The 18906-nt window shown below is 35.2% G+C and overlaps 1 protein-coding gene and 1 long non-coding RNA gene across 4 annotated transcripts in view; one reads left to right on the top strand and one right to left on the bottom strand.

Annotated features, from left to right (window-relative positions):
• The window catches only part of fam49a (family with sequence similarity 49 member A), a 58023-nt gene extending 55642 nt beyond the window's left edge, over positions 1–2381 (bottom strand). For 2 of the 3 annotated variants that reach the window (XM_015350749.2, XM_069178658.1), the window contains exon 1: positions 2256–2381. The gene's annotated coding sequence lies outside the window, so the exon portion shown is untranslated. The remainder of the gene's footprint in view (positions 1–2255) is intronic. The other variant, XM_015350746.2, reaches the window with a different exon arrangement.
• The window catches only part of LOC107077802 (uncharacterized), an 87751-nt gene extending 69118 nt beyond the window's left edge, over positions 1–18633 (top strand). The window contains exon 3 of the long non-coding RNA XR_011184219.1: positions 18576–18633. This is a non-coding gene — a long non-coding RNA (uncharacterized lncRNA). The remainder of the gene's footprint in view (positions 1–18575) is intronic.
• The last annotated feature ends 273 nt before the right edge of the window (positions 18634–18906 follow it).

The following is an 18906-nucleotide window of genomic DNA, read 5'->3' as shown; positions in this document are numbered from 1 at the left end:
AACTATAAAGTTAATGCATGAAAGAGCATTGAATTAAGTTAAATATGTAGAATTTACAGGGATGGTATGATAAAAGTGCACAAATCACAAGCAACACCTCATTTAGAATACTATGTGCATTTCTAGTCACTCAATTATAAAAAAGGTTATTACCACTTTGGAAGCAGTTGATACTGGGAAGAGTAACCACATACATTCCTAGTCTTAAAGGCTATATCATGACCAATAATAATGATCTTTTCAGTCTCAAACAGAGGAGACCATGAGGGCACCAAACTCAAGTTTTACTTCAAAGTAAACCTTCGAAGGCATTGATAGAGACAGCCCAATGGATTTAATCAGAACCTACAATGAAAAACAAAGCAGAAAACAAATGGAAACTACAGAGATGTATTTTTAAAACAGAACAGTAGGCACCTTTCTATACAAAGAGTTGTTGGGGGGTCTAAAACAAGCAACAAAGCCATGCCGACACCCTCACTCCTTTTAAGAAATAACTGGATTATATGTATCACAGGTATTAGCTAACTGATCTATTGACCCAATCAACCAAGCTAGATTAGCCAAATGGCTTCCTCATTTTTACCTCACATGTACAATCTAATAGAAGTGGGGAGGAAAGCTACAATAAGTAAGATATATTCTGACTGAAAAAATAAAGTGTTTAAAAACTACAAAAAACAATTCCAGAATACTTAATTGCACAAGCAATCCACAAGTCCTGTATATCAAAAGCACATGGCAGAGAACATATCCTTACACAGACTGGCGTCTCACTTACTGTACGCCTACAACAGGAGTCTTGGTGTTGGACCTTCCTGATAACATTTAGGCTCACAGGGATGTTCCAATCACTTTCCCAGGAATGGTACAGTAATTATTTGGCAGCTGAAATCAGGAGAGAAGCAGCTGTTCTCCCCTTTTGGCAGCAACCACACCGAACTGAAATCTTTACCAAACAGACTCGCAGGATAAAAAGCATCGACATCAAGAAAGTTCTCTTCAGCTGCCTTGATATTTCTTCTACACACTGCATATTATTGAATTAGCAAAGAAAGCCATTTATATATCAAAAAGGAAAACTTATAGCACTTCACTTGCGTTTCTCAACTATCATTTTGAAGCTAGGGAACTTTTTAAAAAAACAGCTCTTAAGAGGGACCCCACATTAAACCTTAGGCCAAAATCAAACACAGGTTTCCAATTACCAACACTTATTAATTTTGAAACAGAAACTGTAAATTTAGTTTTAGATTGAAATAAAATAACTGGGGATTAACAGACACTATGCAATGCTATTACACTGTAAGGAGTCAGTATATTTTACAAACAAGAACTGTGGACTTGTGCTACAAGTTTCCTTTTGTTTCACTGGGGATGTCTGGTAAGACAGAAAATAGCCAAGAGCTTAGTGTAACCTAAAACAATTCTGTAGGTTTATTCTGCACTGTAATGAGTCAGGTAATGTAGTTCATGAATTTGTGACAGGGCTGAAATCTGAAAACAAAAACATTAGACGAGTGTATTCAATATTTCTATAAAAACGATTCGTTATTTAAAAACACTACCATTTATTGTAACCACTGCTTATAATGTTAGTTATACCAACTAACACTGAAGTCCTAACAATCACACAAAAACGAAAATAAATAATCATTTATCAGCAGAAATATACCTAAGAGAGAACAGGAAACGGAAAGTAATTCACTTGCTAGGTTTGCATGAGTAAGGATGTTGTACACCGCAGTTGATAAGCTGGACAATTCTTTGCTTCAACCAGCACAATCACAATGCCAAACGCAAACAATTAAAAATTCAACAGATCAGACAATACCACACTGCATGGCAGGTTCCAGTAGTTTCAGCGATTAGTGTTTTACTGTTGAACTGTAGGCCAAAGCGAGGTTAAATACCCAACAATACACAGAAAACATAAAGGCACTGCGGTTTACTAGTTACCCTGTCAAGTTTATACGGATTGCGCCCATTTTTCGAGAACAAAATACCTTTTGTGTAAATAACGTTTAATGAAGGCGCCAACTCAGTAGTCACAATTCGTTAAGAAATAACACTGAAATTAAACAATCGGCACATAGTAATCCCGATTCATTGTCGGCAATAGACAAGCATCCCACTTCCTGCAGCATCCATGTGAAAGAGCTTGTCACTGTACCGCCACACGCGCACAGCATTTAGTAAGCAGTTGTTTACGTCCGAGACCTGAACACAAGATGTTTTAAAGAGACGGGCCTTACCGAAGCCTTCTTGAAATACGGAATGCTTCTTTGAGAGACTAGGCAAATCCCAAAAGTTTGAAAAACTCCACTCCTCAGAACTAAAGAGTTTCTCTTTTTTCCCTCCTCCCTCCTTCTTCGTCCTCTTTTTCAGCTCGGTGATACAACTGCAACTAAGCCTTTCTCCGCACCTCTCCCTGATAGCGAAGCAGCACCGCCACAGGCAGCCGCACACAGCAGCTAGAAGCTTACTCGCTACCACGCCCTGGTGTCACAGCAATTGGGCAGAGCAGACGGCAGTCAGGCCTGGCCTGCCAATAACAATCAAAACCAATTTCCAAAACAGATTGCCGGTTTGTCCAATCCTTAAACTGAATTCGAGTTGGAGGTGGGATGTGCACGTGTCCGATGTATTTTTAAGACATAATTTTTCGGATTTGTTTTACATACAATACATTTCAAGCGAAGAGGGTATCGAGAGTTGGGGTTTTTGTCTCCAGACTGTAAAAGACAAGAATTAAGACCAAGATGTATACTTTAAAACAGTTTTAAGAACATTAGTAGGAATCACACCAATTGGAGAAATAAAAAAAAATGAATTGTGAAAGTATCTTCTATTACTTTGTATAAATAAATACGTTTATATACATGCATTTGATATTACTTTGTATCTGAAAAGTTAAAGATCTTAAAATAGTTTCTATTCAAACTACAAATATGCAAAATATACTTTTCATATTTTTCATGCTTTGGTTAGTGTACATGCAGTTATGATTGTTATTATTTTACTTTATTGGTGTGACACACACACTCGTGTACAGAGTACAATTCTGAAGGGAAATGTAGGGGTAGTTTTGGCGAGAAACAGACTTTTAAGTCCCTGACATCAGCAGCTTGTTTACAACTCATAGTGGTTGCATGCCAAACGTGAAAAGCAATATGACCACTTTAAAAAGAGAGCAGAGTGAACTAAGTTGTTAAGACTACTAGGCTAGAAATCTGTGAAGCAGGTTTTGCAGCATTTGTGAGAGGTAATTGTATAGAGAAACCAAAATCATTCTACTTCCTCTCATTACATGTACTGTAGACAGGTTTGTGCATTGTTCCGTATACAGTATAATTTATACCACCAATAGCCATTTATGACTGATAGTAAAAGACGCTGCCATATTTCATTTGGACAATCATTTGAAATTAAGTGAATAGCGTAATCCAGGCTTTTTACGACGTACTGTAGTAATAGACTGTAAATGTTTTCCTTGGTTTCTTGGAATCCCTGGTCAGACTCTGGGGACCCCAATTGAAACCCTTTGGAATGATTTATCAGTTCTGAAAATCTATTATCTCTCCAGTATGGCATTGTAATAGATAGATTTTTTACCATTACCCTGAAAACATCAACATGTTATCATCAAAATGTTGTCAATTACAGGTGCACATTCAACCCTAATAATGTCACAAACACATTATTATATTGTCTGTGATCTTAATTTTTTAGTTTTTATTCAGGATTTAAGCCAGTTTAATAAAATAGCTTTGTGATATGTAAACATTTGATATTTAAACAGTTTTCATCAAAAATCCTTTTTCCAGAAAAGTGCTGCATGAGGTGGAACTATACTAATCCATTTTGTAATAATAATAATAATAGCTTACACTTATATAGCGCTATTCTGGACACTCCACTCAAAGCACTTTACAGGTAATGGGGACTCCCCTCCACCACCACCAATGTGCAGCATCCACCTGGATGATGCGACAGAAGCCATAGTGCGCCAGAACGCTCACCACAGATCAGCTATCAGTGGGGAGGAGAACAGAGTTATGAAGCCAGGTCATAGATGGGCATTATTAGGAGGCCATGATTGGTAAGAGTCAATGGGAAATTTGGCCAGGACGCCAGGGTTACACCCCTACTCTTTTCGAGAAACACCCTAGGATTTTTAATGACCACAGAGAGTCAGGACCTTGGTTTTACGTCTCATCCGAAGGACTGCACCTGTTTACAGTAAAGTGTCCCCGTCACTATACTGGGGCATTAGGACCCACATGGACCACAGCGTGAACACCTCCTGCTGGCCCCACCTCTTCCAGCAGAAACCTTAGTTTTTCCCAGGAGGTCTCCAGGTACTGACCAGGCTCACACCTGCTTAGCTTCAGTGGGTTGCCTGTTGTGAGTTGCAGAGTGATATGGCTGGTGGCCATACATTTTATGTAGTGTATATCTTGTTTATGCATTATGAAAAGAAATCTCAAAATTGGTATGATAATACTTGAATACTGTACTCAAGTACTGCACAGCACTGATTATCTCTCTGAAATGCTGTACCTGTACAGCTGTGTAAAAAGCTCTACTCCATTGGCATTATCAGCCTAATGTTTCTGTCAATTGCAGTAATTTCTGACAGTTTCCTCACCTCCATTCAGGCTGGCAAGCTGCAACTCTGCCCATCCTTTTAGCTTCTCAAAGTTTTCTCTTTGCTGGTTCCTTGGATATGGAACGATTTGACATGGAATTGACATCAGGTAAAATTTGTTTATAGTAAGAAAGTGAACAGGTTCAGACTTAAACTATAAGAATATATTTTTATTTTAAACAGTCTACCTTCCCTTTCATTTTCTCTGGTATGTTTCTACTGTGCCTCTTCTCTTTGCTTAGTGACCTCTATTGTCTGTGTTTTGAGATTTGGTTCTTATGTGAGAAATTGGCTTCCCTTATATTTTTTCCTCAAAGAATATCAACAATATTTTAAATTAATACATTTAGCCCTTTATTTATATAGTTAACCTAGACGTATCATTTGAATTCTCTGTTATGTATTTGGGTAACTTCACTTTTGATTACTGGAATGTAAAGGATAGATTAATACTAGGAATTCTTTTAGCTGTTAGCATCATGAGAAAATCGTTTACTAAAAAAACCCCAACATCTGAACTAGGGATCAATGTTGTGAAGGAGATTTATGAGTTCAAGTACAAAACAGTAGGTTTTGTTGTTATTTTACCTTTGTAACCCCAATAGCTACAGATAGTTTTTAAAACCTACTGTACTGTACAGTACTTGAACTGAGACAAGAGAAACATGTGAACATTTAGGTAGTTGAGGTTAAATAAAGGTGAAATAACAACAAAATACAATTACAAATAAGTATTTATAAGTATTTCAGTACGTTCAGAAAGTTTCCTCCTTTTTATAATAAAACATATTTACATATCTAAATTATCTTTCAGATTATGAGCATTATATTTATTTTAGTGAGAGTTAATTAATTAATGTATTTCAGTTCTCTGTTATTCTTGCCTCAAATTGCATGACATTCTGTATGTGTTACTAGTTTCCTGTGACAGTTACACTTTTTAATATTGAATAGAGCTAAAAAGAAATCAATAAAGAATGATTGAATTTAATAACATTTACTGTATATATCACACCTTTTCCTTTTGTGCTCTTGGATGAGGAGTTAATAAAATATTCTAAATTTATCTTATCTTAAGTAATTACATGACTTAAGGAAGTTGCATGGATTCTATGCATCTTGTTGTTGTTGCTCAACCAGTTATGCATGTTTTGTGTCACGATTGGTTACAGCTTTCTTTGTGAATATTTCACTTCAAGTTGACTGACTCTTCCACCACTCTTACATTACTAAAACCTTATGATTTTTTTCAATTCAAATACAAAAAATTCAAGCAAGGCACAACAAAAGCAAATAATTTAGTGTCACACAAGGCTCTGGAGGCCATTGAAACAGAATAAATATTTTTTCACCAATGTAATACTTATATTGCTATTTCACTTCCACTTTCTTACACTGGAGCTTTTAGAAGATTTTCTAGTTTCTTCTGTTTTTTTTGCAACACCCTTTTACTTCCTCTTTCAGCTCTTTTACGTTTAAGAAGTCTTCTCAGGTGCGGTTCTTACTAAAATAGATGTCTATTATGGGAAACATATATTTGTTGAACACATATTTTCTAATGTTTTAAAGGCTTGTCATTAGAACTGAATTCACAATTAGCTTTTATTTATGCACACGTTTTATCAAGTCAGGAACGACTGTTCATTCGGTGTGTTTTCACTATTTTACAAAAATATTACATAAATACTAGTGTGTTTTACTGGTCTCATGGTAATCTCAGTTTTAAAAAATATACCTTCTTCCTCATTCATAAAATAAAAGTAATGACCCATGAGCATGTTTTTTTTTATTTAAAAGGTACAGACGCTTTATTATATCATACTTTTGTACAGTGAGATATTCATGTATTGTATCTTAAGAATATGTCTACAAGAACAGCCTGTAAATGAGAGGTAGCCATTTGACCAATCTTGCTCACTTGGTAGTTTAGAAGCTCGGTGAATCTAAAATGTCATCTAGTTATTCTTGAAGCTGCCCAGAGCCTCAAGCACCTGGTTTGGAAACTGTTACAGATACACAGAACTATTTGAGAAGTGTTTCCTTTTCTCTTTCCTAAATGAATTCACCTTAGGTTTACTCACCACTGAGAGTGAAACAGTCCCCCGGATTGAACCTTTCTATACAGTACCCTTTAGGATTTTGTATACCTACATCAGCTCTTCTCTCAATCTTTTCTGTTCTAGATAGCAAAGGTCAATATGTACATATACAATAGTCTCCCGAAACTGAGTTGCTCTTTTTATGAATTCTTTCTAAGGCTACAATGTATTTTGTGGTATGATGACTAAAACTGAATAACTTATTCCATAACGTAACCATAACTTCCCTGAATTTTCAAACTTCTTCCTGTATACCTACACATTATGTTACATTTTTATTTCTTCCACACATTGTCTTGATGAGGACGTACGTAGATACAGTATATCTACGTAAACACCCAAATTCCTTTTGAATGTAACGTCTGCAAGATAAAAGCTCCCATTAATGTTCCTTCTACCAGTGTGGATCACTTTGCACTAAATGTTGAATTTCGGACTATTACACTCTTCTGGATCAGCTTGGCAGGGAGGGAAATCAATGTACTAATCTTGAATAATGAGCTAGCTGTAATAATCAGAAAGTGGACACAGGTCTTGCTAACAAAATCCAATCTCACAGTCGCCCAACCAGCACCAAGGGCTCAATAGTGTGATGTAGAAAGTAGATGGTCCCAACAAAGTCAGCTTGTGAGAAATATAATTTGTTCTTGAATTCAAACCAGCTATTGCTATTCATATTTTTAAACTATCCACCAATGTAAATTTGTTCCCGATACTGCAAGTTATTGTTTTAAATAATTACTTATTTACTTGTTTTGTTTCAGATATTGAAAATACATTAAATCTGGACATTGTGCACAAAGGTGTCATTCATAATAGTTCTTAATAAATCGTCCTTGAGTTAGCTTTGTTGCAGGTGGAGAGTATAAGAAATCAAGCTTAAGGATGGATTATTAAAACAATTTAATCCTAAATTACATCCTTCAGGTCAATTACAAAGAAAATAACTCACCCATCACCATTTCCATCATGACTGAAAACAAACAAGAACCCTGGGAATTATTACTGCACTATTTTGGATTTATTTGTAGGTCTGCAAGACTGCCTCCGTGTGGTCACACATTACAATGCGTACTGTATTTATTGCGACGTGCTGAATAGATTGTTTCTATTTTATCATCAATTACTATATATCATCTTGCTCTATATGGTATCACTTGAGAAAGTTATATTTCAAGAAATTTTGTTTAATGCAAAATTAATATTAACACAATGTCAGCAATTTCATATTTTGTGAGGCATGTGTGTTCTCCTTTATTTCTTCAAAACTTCCATTACTTCAATGCTTTCTTCAAACGTTCAGATAAACTGTTCAATTGATGTTAACTGAAACTAAATATGGCTGGCAAATATTAATTTTGACCTATGTGGACATGTTTCTATTACAGTGTACCACAGAATAACACCAGAAGGGTATTGCCTATAACTAAATATTTTGTTGGTTAAGTGTCAAAACCTCAATGTGAGCTGGGATTCCCAAATCGCTCGGCCATTAAAGACCTCTATCTGGAGCGCAGCAGAGACCATTTTGGCCATTTGTAACTGCTTGTGTCTAGGAGTTCCTAGGTGACAGGCCACATTTCCAGCACTGGGCTCTTAGCTGACCAGCACATCCTGGACTTGCCTCATTGCAATAAACGTTGTGGCTTGTGTAAGTATAGAATGATGTTGGAGCTGCAGTCTTAGCTCTGCCACTGGCACTATGAGCTTGGAGTTCAAAAAGAGCCTGCTAATCTGTCATTATGGGAACTCTTGCAAATTGTCTTCATCACTCCTTTCTATTACAAGGGTAGTAAGGTAGTAAGAGTTTTGTTGTGGTAAACTGAATGGTAATTCAAATTCTGAGTCATCAGATCAGAACAGAAGCTGAGTCATGTTAACCGCAGCCATGTTTACACTTATGACTACAGGAATTTCGCTGCATAGGGAAAAGAGGCATTCGAGAAAAAAAAATGAAACATAGGTAAAACAAGAGTGCCGTTGGAAAGCTTTGTAAATTTTAAGCGCACATCCTGTCAAAGCTCATTTACAAAATACATTCTGTAGTAAAATTAGTCACAAAACAGGAATAAAGTGGCCAACATTTTCAAAACCTATTGGATGAAACTTTATAATATATACTGTATTGTATTCTATAATTGTAGAATGGTCTAATTACTGTATGATATCATGGTTTGTGTCACAGAGTCAGCTATTCCTTTTTATCAACGTCCCATTTCTGCAGTATTCCCAAAAAGGTGACACAGGGGAATCTTAACCAGTGTCAAGATTTACAAGAGAAAGATTATTTTATGCTCTTTCAGAACATTTATTTTAAGTATAATAATAGTCTTGCTGCTACACTGTCTTGTGCCCATTGTCTGCCAGGTTGGGTTCCATCTCAGACTTGTAATGAGCTTAATAGTTACTGAAAATGGGAGGGTGGAATTAATGGAAAGTTAGTGACTGCCGCTCTGTCCAGCACTGATCCCACTTTATAGAGTGTGCCTGCCAGGCTACACTGTCTCACAGCAACCCTCCAAGGATAAAAGCAATTGGATGGTTTCAAAATGCAAAATGGGATAGTTTCATGGTAACTGATGATGTTATCATCATGGTAGCTGATGATACTGTATATTATCATCAGCTTTTTACAACATACTTAAATGTTCAGTCAAAAGAATTTGAAGTCTATTCTTAAGAAACATTATTAGTAGTGTATGTTATAAGATGTGATCACAACGTCTGAAGTAATATCTAGCATGTAAGAATGTTATGAGGAAAAGATGTTAAATAACAAAAGAGGAAAAGAGGAAATAAAAAGACCCCATTACAATATCCAAGAAGAATCCAGCATACTACCACTATAATCTAGAATACCAACAATAGTAATAATTGTGATACTACTAATGAGAGGAGTTCTCTTTGCTATTCATCCATCCATTTTTTAGCTGCTTTATCCAATACAAGGTCACGGGTGGAGCTGGAGCACATCCCTGCAAGCAATAGGCACAAGGCATACTCCCTGGATGGGACACAGTCTTTTTCAGGGCACACAAAGACACAGATACACTCACACCAGGGTCAGTTTTCCCAGAAGCCAATTATCCTACCACTATGTATTTGGATTATGGGAGGAAATCCACTTAAACACAAGGGAGAACATACAAACCCCATGTAGATAGCACCCCAGGAACTGAACCCAGGGTCCCAGCACTGCAAGGCAGCAATGCTAACGACTGTGGCACTGTGCTACCCTGTGCTATACCTGTGGATTAAATTAATATAATAATTGTTTGTATTTTAAAGTATTTTATCCCAGCACTTTATACTGTATATAAGATGGGATCTATTTAATTCATCCTTGAAATGGATCATCCACCTGGGTCATACATTGTAGACATTTCTAGCAACCCCACTACACAGAAGGTCAGGTGGAGAAGTGAAATGTAATTGTTGATTTAAGGGGGGGATCAATTAGATCCATAGTAGATGCTCCAAGTCTAGAATTAGTCAAAACACCAAGGTTAACACACTTTTAGGAAGACAGCTATTGGGATCTATGTTAAATGTCTCATCTGAAGGACTACACCACCTTCAGAACAGTGTCCTTTGTCCTTGATAGTAGGACACTGGTTTGGAAATCTGGTCCAGAAGAGAAGGATCCCAGCTACTTGTCCACCAGCACCACTTACAATAGCATTTTTATTTTCTTTAGAAGGATCACAACACAATATTGACTAGGTATCTAAGTCTTGCTTGGCTTCTGAGAACTGAACGATCAGGCTAATGATTATCATGCTGATAGGACTAGCATAAAAATATGAAGAAATAAATTGTCCCACCCTCAAATAAAGACTTCACATTAATCCACCAAATACCTTTATGTCTAGCAACTGTACTATTATAATTATCCGTCTCAACTCTTTATTATAATAAGTGAGGCTTATGTTCACAACTGATAAACTGTCATTAGAGGAACTGATTTTTGTCCGCAGTATGGCTTCCACTTAATTTAATGTGTGTTTGAAAATGAGAGTAGACAGTATTACACATGTGTCTGAATAAATCAGTCTGACAAAAGCAAGGCTAAATGCTTTAGAATTTACCCAATACAAAATGATGGATTAAAACAAATGAACTTTAAAGTCCATAACACATCGGGTCAGTTTTAAATCAAAGCCTTGGGTGTGTAATTTAAATATTAAAAATGGCAGTTTTCTAGTGCCCTTGGAGAAAGAATGTTTGTGAATAATTTAAATACACAACAGGGTTTTCAAATGTATAAGAATAGGGAGAAAATGTATAACCAGCAGAGGGAGCCCAATCCCTTTAAAGAAAGGTCTGGATCTGAAATGGGCATCTTGCCCTTGTTCTCTATTTTAACTTTTAAACATTTGAGCTAAGAGTGATGATTCTCTAAATATTACTATTGTGTTACTACAGATTCTATTATAAGCATCTAGAACAGACAATATATTGTTGTTGCTGGGGGTAGCTAGTTTATTTAGTTACCTAAACATTTGTAGTTCCAGCAAAGTTACCTTTTTCTGAAGGTTTGGTACAGATAGTATTGTATTGCTGTATTTACCCAGCTTGGCCATGAAGCAAGTAATCATGGAGGAAGATAAAAAACAAATAAATAAAAATAAACTCAAATTAAACAAAATCGTTGGTAGATCATTTAATCAGCCATATCAGAATATCAACATTCAACAGTCATCAGACAATTTCTATTTAGGTTGTTATGACATGGGAATGGATCATGGGATAAACTATGCCTCAGGACAGCATAAACACAGTAATCAAAAAGAGGAGGAGAAATTAAGTTAAATACAGTAAGACAACAAGCAAAAGGGACAACAGGAAGAAGGGACATCATCTTCATCATCCCTCATCCTCACTACCTCAGGATGATTGAACTATGAGATACTTAATCTTCTTTGAATCAGAACTGAAACCAGTTTCTGGTGAGGTCATCTGATCACTGGTAAGGTTATTGGACTACAAACTTTATTAATAAGGTGGTTTCCTGACTTTGAAAATTCAAATTTACTTTATTGTGAAATCCACAAGCTGAAAACATCTCTCCTGTTTTAGTGATATTGTGTTAAATGTTAAAAATAAGGAAATCAGTTGCCATTTATTTTTCAGCATTTGATCAGAGAGGAAGATTTAGTCATAGTTAGTATCCATTTTTATTTAATATAATGCAGGTTTCTTCTTGGCCTGTTAATGTATTTGTGTACTTCAGTATGTTTAGGTTAAAGATATTAGAATTCTGTGATTTTTTGTCTATACACTGGTATTCACAGACTTGTAGGTATCTGTTTATACTGTATTAGTGAAACTGTGAGTTGTATAATGGTGATATTTATTATAATAAATATGTTTCCTCTCCTAAATATGCAGCCTGGTTAACACTCTATTATAAAAACTGTAAAGAGACTAAAGGAGCATGCATGCTGTATAACTCAGTAATCTCTGACTTTAGGGGGTGAAAGTATTCTTAGTATCTATCATTTGCTTGCAAAGCAAATTGATGTCAAGACTTGATTCTTATTATATTTTTACTAACCTCCTTATTTTATAAATGTAACCACCTATCTCATTACAATTGGTGGTAGTGGGTATTTCCTGCCCCTTTTCCTTATAATGCATATTTAAAAATCATATTTTTTATTCCTTTCAAAGTAAACCCTAAATTTTACTCTTCATATAAATAATATATGTATAGGCCATTAGGATCAGTCCAAAAAACATAACCTATAGAAGTTTTAACAAAATTATTTTCACTGAAAATCAACAAGTTAGCTATTTTATAAATTAAAACATATGCCTTTCAAATGAGGGGGAGAAAGAAGAAAAACAAGACATATTGCACGTCTAATAGTGAAAAAGTGCTTGTTAGGATCTTGCACAAACCCGGGTTTTCAAACAAGGTAACAGTATGATCAAATCAGGTACGAAACTGTCTGTGTCAATTTTGCCGTTGCTATTCCATACTGCCACGATAAAAAACCATTAAAATAAAATGTAATTTTCATTACAAATGCCACCATCCTAAGTGAATAGTTTGTTTGTGCTTGTATCAGAGAAATATCGTTGTTCCTCCATGGCAACGATTATATTACCATAGTTCAAGGTGCTAGTGAGTCTGTTATTCTATAAAAAACAGAGAATAACAAAATGCAGGTCAATCTTATTTATTCTAAATGAGAATAACATTTCACATGGCTAACCCAAAAAATGATGGAGATAAAAACAAAAAAAAAGTGAATCCACATTGTGAGGAATGGTAAAAAGTGGGAAGTAGCATTATACGTCGAAAGAAGTAGTCATGTTCATCTAGAAGAATCAGAAAATTCAGAATCTACTGTATGTGGGTAACATAAATAAAAAAAAACATTCCAAAGGTGTACCGTAGTATTATGAGTAAGTATAGACCAGGGTCTCCCAACAGGGTGTTCCCGAACCCCTAGGGGTTTGTGACGGCACTGCAGGGGGTTAGTGAGATTGTGATGGAAATGTCAATGTCAAATTAAATACTCCTATTAATAAATAACAATGTAATAATAAGAATCAGAAAAACAACAGTAGCAATATTAATATTTTACCAAGTAAAAAGAAGCATGTTAAGAGGGTTGCTGTAGCATTTCTCTACATTTATTGAAAAGTTTGATTTAGAGAAAATCTCAAGGGGGTACTTGAGGCAAATAATTTAGGTTGAAGAATGTTCAGCTGACAAAAAAGTTTGGGAACCCCTGCTACAGACTATCAAACATCTTGATTACACTTTACACAGTATAATGAATTACACAGAATTATCAATAATTTAAGTGCAAAAGAAGAAGTTGTCTTTGTGGGAGATTTCAGCTCTCCTACTTCCTTTTTTTAAAATTCCTATATATACTGTTGTAAAGTACAAGAAAAAAAGGAAAGTCTGCTCTGTGTTCAAGAACAAAGACTCTTGTTCTCTGATTTCTCCATCACATTTACAAACAAATTGCAGGGAAAAAGTAAACAAAAACGCTGTACTCTGAATAAGTGAACAACTAAAAATTGTGGCCAATGGTCGAAAATGGTTCCAGGCATATTGATAGCAATATAATCTCCCTAGCAACCAGATTCATTTGGTTTGCAGACTGGATTCATTGACAGTGAATACTGATGAAGACGAATAGCTGGAGCCTCAGGTCTCTTGCATTTCAATAATGCAGAGGTTCAGTGTAAATGCGACAATCTGAAAATGTGATACACAGGAACTGACACTCACTTATTTTCTACTGTTTTTCTAAAAAGATGATGTGTTATATATTTTCAGAGCAAGGCTCAAACAAGGCTAGCACATATAGTGGCAGGGACCAGCAGCGGATACTTTTCCTGCAACACTGAAAGATCCATTCTAAAACTTCATTTTTATTAAACATTTCAGTGCAGTATTTCTAAGAGTGGGGGTTCTAATCTTACTTGCCTGGCTAAATATTAGTATAAAGAATCTGTCTTATGTAACAACATAGCTTTTTCACATTTCTCCTATTCATGCAATATATCTGCTGATCAGTAAGTCATTTTAAAATAGCTTCATGTGCCATACCTCAGTATTGCTACATTTTCATCGGTGGGTGAAGTGTGTTCTCTTTTATTTAAACCCATTGAGATTCTCGAATACTGTATGAGTATATTATTACATTTGTTACGCCTCATGTTTTGTATACAGTATATACAGGTACACTATACAGACTAAATACCAATTCAGAGTCCTAATTATATGCTCCTCACTATGTGAACTTTTATTTTATTTCATACAGTTTGATACAATTGAAAGCAGTTTGATAAGTTAATTATTACTAATTTTACAATTATTTTGTGTCTAAAGTAGCCTCAGTAGCCTTAATAAATTCTATATATATATTGAGTGCTAACATCATTGAAAATATTTTTACATTTATTAGAACAGTGCTGCAACGCAATAAAAAAGATCACATCAAATTTTAGAAATCCCAACTTCTTCACGTTGTCTTGAATATAAAATTAGATACACCTACAGACTTCAGGACTTCACCAGACTTCAGTTTTCACCAGATTTCATCATATATAAGGAAAGGGGGGGCACATTTATGTTTATTTTTTGCATATCTGTAGTTAACAACTGTTATATTTTACTACCTTTTATATGAATAAATCTTTATTAAGTTTCCAGGATAGCCAATGAATTCAAAGAATAAAATATTTTTTATTTTTCTACTGTCAATAGTCAGTAGTCTATAGATCCAATAGTTATAATTTGATCAGGTGGGTAGCTGCGTCAGCATGCATAGGCTGCAAAGGAACAAGTAATAGGTTTATTCCATGCTGAAAAAAAAAAGGAAGAGAACACAACGTTTCGGCCGTGGAGCCTTCTTCAGGTGTCGACTCCTGAAGAAGGCTCAACGGCTGAAACGTTGTGTTCTCTTTCTCCTTTTTTTCAGCATGGAATAAACCTATTACTTGTTATAATTTTATGGTTTATAGTTTGCTAATAAAAATATTTTGCTTTTGATACTGATACTGAAACATTTGCTTCTGTAATATTCTTCATTAGCTTCCCTAATGCTCACTGGTCTACAGGGATTTTCGATCTTCTTATATCATCTACGGAGCACAGAGGATATACTATCTTCTTTGTTTCTAATGTCGTCCATACCATGTTATTTTAGTCATGTATAAAATTTCATTTTCTTCAATTAGATAGCAATACACTAAAAGGTAAATTAGTGAATTATTATGAACAGAAATTCTAGCATGCATATATGCTATTTAAATTAATTTATAAGACTTGAAAAGACAATACTGTTGTTTGTTTTACATTATTCACTCTGCTTATTTTCCTTTCTCTTTTTCCACTTTCATACACATCACAAGGTCCAAAACACAAAACACAGTTAACACACTACAACCACCTTTTTTGGCAGCAATGTTATCCACTGTACCACTGTGTTGCCCCCTCTTGTGGTTCAGTATTTTATTTTTAAAAAAGGTTTATTTTAATTTTCAGATTATAATTTGAAAATATGCCAACCCTCAAATCAATAATGAAGAGTAATATAATCTCTTTTAATAACAGGGAAACGTCATTGCTGAGATGTTTTGTCTGGATTTTAGCATACATATGGAGGGCACTGCTTCTCTTAAGCAAATATACTGAAATCAAAAGCATTGAACTTTGTAACCTAAAGTGGCTCATCTTATTCAACTTGAGAATAAGCACTTACTGTGGTTTTATTTCATGGAAAGAGAACATGCCAGCAGACACTCACATAATACACAGACAGACAATGAGAGTGCATATACTGTAGAAATAAATACTGAATAAATAAGAGTATGCATAATTCACAGATAGCAGTGAATAACAGCCCACAAAAACTCACCAACAACCTTGACGCCTTGTGAGATGTGGGTGACTATGTACTGAACATAAGGCTGTTTCATTCTAGAGTGTTGAGTCAGCCAACACTCTCAGCACTCTTTTATTACTAGGACTTAGTAGTGCTTTATCCTTTAAATACATCATTCAAAATTCATTTTCCCTCTGTGCTGTTAAAAAAATTACTGTCTGGTACTGTTTAGCAGTTTTACTTCACTCTGATGGCTGCCCGTGCCAAATACTGTATGTGAGGAATGTTTAACACATATATACCTTTTTAATATACACTGTGTGCAGGAAGTGCAGGCAATCAAGCAGGTAAGTGACCAAGCATAATTTATTACATTGCATTACTTCGTTGTTGGCAAAACATGGATTCCAATAAAACACAAGTTCCTGGCAGAATTTGTTTGCTAATTTGTAAACCTCACTGCACTGCTTTTGATAACTGATGACTCTGACTTCCAAGATTAACTTTCAGATGTCTGAAAGAGAAAAACTGGATGACCAGAACAATGACAATAGGGTGGATATAAAAGAGGCTTGAAGTGTGTGCTGGAAGTGTAGCTGGTTACAATGTATGGCTTTGCTCAGCTGTGTTGCAGCATTACACTCTATGCCAGTCTATGTATTTAGTTAGTAAAATTGAGGTAGTTTTCAAGCTTGTTGCAGTTTTGTTGGAGAAGAAAGGAGCAACTGTTCATATACTGATTCTACCATCTACCAAAAAAAAAACGATTCTACCATCATTGCAAACATTGCTGTGTTGTAATTTAGTTATGAAGCAGTTAAACCTATTTAATAATGCTTTATTGATCTCAACTCAAAACTTTGATAGTTGAATCCAGTCAGTTTACATTATGTAATAGTTCCTTATGAGCCAAAGCAGATTAAAACACTGACAAGTGTAGCATGTTACTCTGTTAATCAACTACAGAGATTAGAATCCTACCTTAAGTGTTTCTGTCATCTGTATATGAAACAGACAACAAGGTAGTCATAGTATTCAAAACCGAACATTATCAATATGATTGCCTTTGTCGTCTGGTGAACCCTTAAATTAAAAAATAATGCACATGATCATGCCATGCTTCCAACATGTCCAGTGAACAGGGCAACACATTGACTTGAGGCCACAATTTCACCAAAAAAAGTCAAATTTGTACTGTGGGTTTAACAGAAGAGAAGGGTATTTGTATAATTTCATTCTTACTTAATCAAGGTGTACTTAAAACGAGGTTAGAACTGATATTCACCAGCATGGTAAATATCTCTGTAATCAAGCAGGAGAACAATTTATGTAAGTTTCAGATTCCAATTAAATTAATTTTAGTTTTCTTTCTGCTTGTGATACAGAGCTACCCATACATTATAAAGGTTGTGCTGCTTTCACAAAAAAACCTGCAGCCAGTAATACGTTGTTACTGCTTATCAAAGCAAACATTTCTGATTTGTAATTTAGTCATGAAGCAGTTAAGAACTCTATCTAAAATGATGAAACCAAAAGGTGTACAAGTGGGATGAGGGCTGGAACGTCAGGGTTACATTTATTTTGTTTGCAGCCCACTGATCATGACCAAGAGCATACTGACGCATATCCTGACGCAAGCAGGGTAAACATTCATGCATGAAAAAAACTGTTTGGTGCCTGTAACTTTCTCTGGGTGGCATTGTTCAGCCATGCTGCTGAATTGTGCATTGCTGGCAGCAAACACTTTTGACAAAGTCATGTCACACAGCAGGATGGCAACTTTAAGCAATGTTCCCATGCAAACTCTGCAGCTTTGATCCAAGAAGCAGCAAGCTTCCTGACACATGCTTTCAAAACATCGCAACTGAGAGTCATAATAACTATGCATATTGCTCAGAGACAGCGTTCTTTTTAATTGTCCCATGGATATAAAGGCTTTGAGAACTCAATGTCACTCTTAACTGTGGGATCAATAGCTATTGATGCATACATAACACCAGAGCAGGCTGTTTTCACCTTGAAGCAGAGTTTGAATTGTACTATTTAAATATAGAAAAAGTAGAATTCTTTATCTTATTTCCACAAAAGTGCTTTAATAGATGTATGCAGTAAATGTCAATAAACTGTGAAATTAAAGAACATGCACATGTACTGTATATTATGTATGTAATATATATTTAATTACTTTGAAAAGGAATATAAGAAAAAAATAACTTACAGTTATTGAAGCATATTGATAACTGCTTGCCAAATACTTTTGGGGTATTACAAATTGTATTTTAAGTGTATGGTTTTGAATGCCAATGCAAAAGACAAAGTTTCACAAAATCTAAATGTCTGCATCTCTGAAAAATAATCCAAACCCTACATCACATCATCTTTAACAGGAGGCATGATAAAAAATCCTGAGATTGTGAAATAGAAAAAAATCTCATAACAAAACCTCAAAGTATTTTTCTTGGCTTATAGTTTCTCCTCAAGAGTGTCCCATGGTTAACCTTCTGCAGTATTTAACAAGAACAATTTCCTGGTGAGTATTCAATTATTTACAATCTGTTATTACCTTAAACAGTACTCCAATAGTGAATGAATCGGAAACAGTATTTGCAGAGTGACATATTTGAATGGAATATACTACAATTACTTTTTGAACAAAGAAAAATATTTTTTTCTGCATCACAGTACTAGTTGTATGAAAGATCTACATGTTTGGAATGAAACATGTAAACATTTAATAACAGAAAATATGAGAGATGAAAAGACAAAACAGGGAGACAGTAATTTAGAATGGAAATCAATC

The sequence above is a fragment of the Lepisosteus oculatus genome, chromosome 2, assembly GCF_040954835.1.
Source record: "Lepisosteus oculatus isolate fLepOcu1 chromosome 2, fLepOcu1.hap2, whole genome shotgun sequence".
Classification (NCBI taxonomy): Eukaryota; Metazoa; Chordata; class Actinopteri; order Semionotiformes; family Lepisosteidae; genus Lepisosteus; species Lepisosteus oculatus.
The sequence above is the reverse complement of the archived record's forward strand: the minus strand, read 5'-3'. Positions and strand labels throughout refer to the sequence as shown.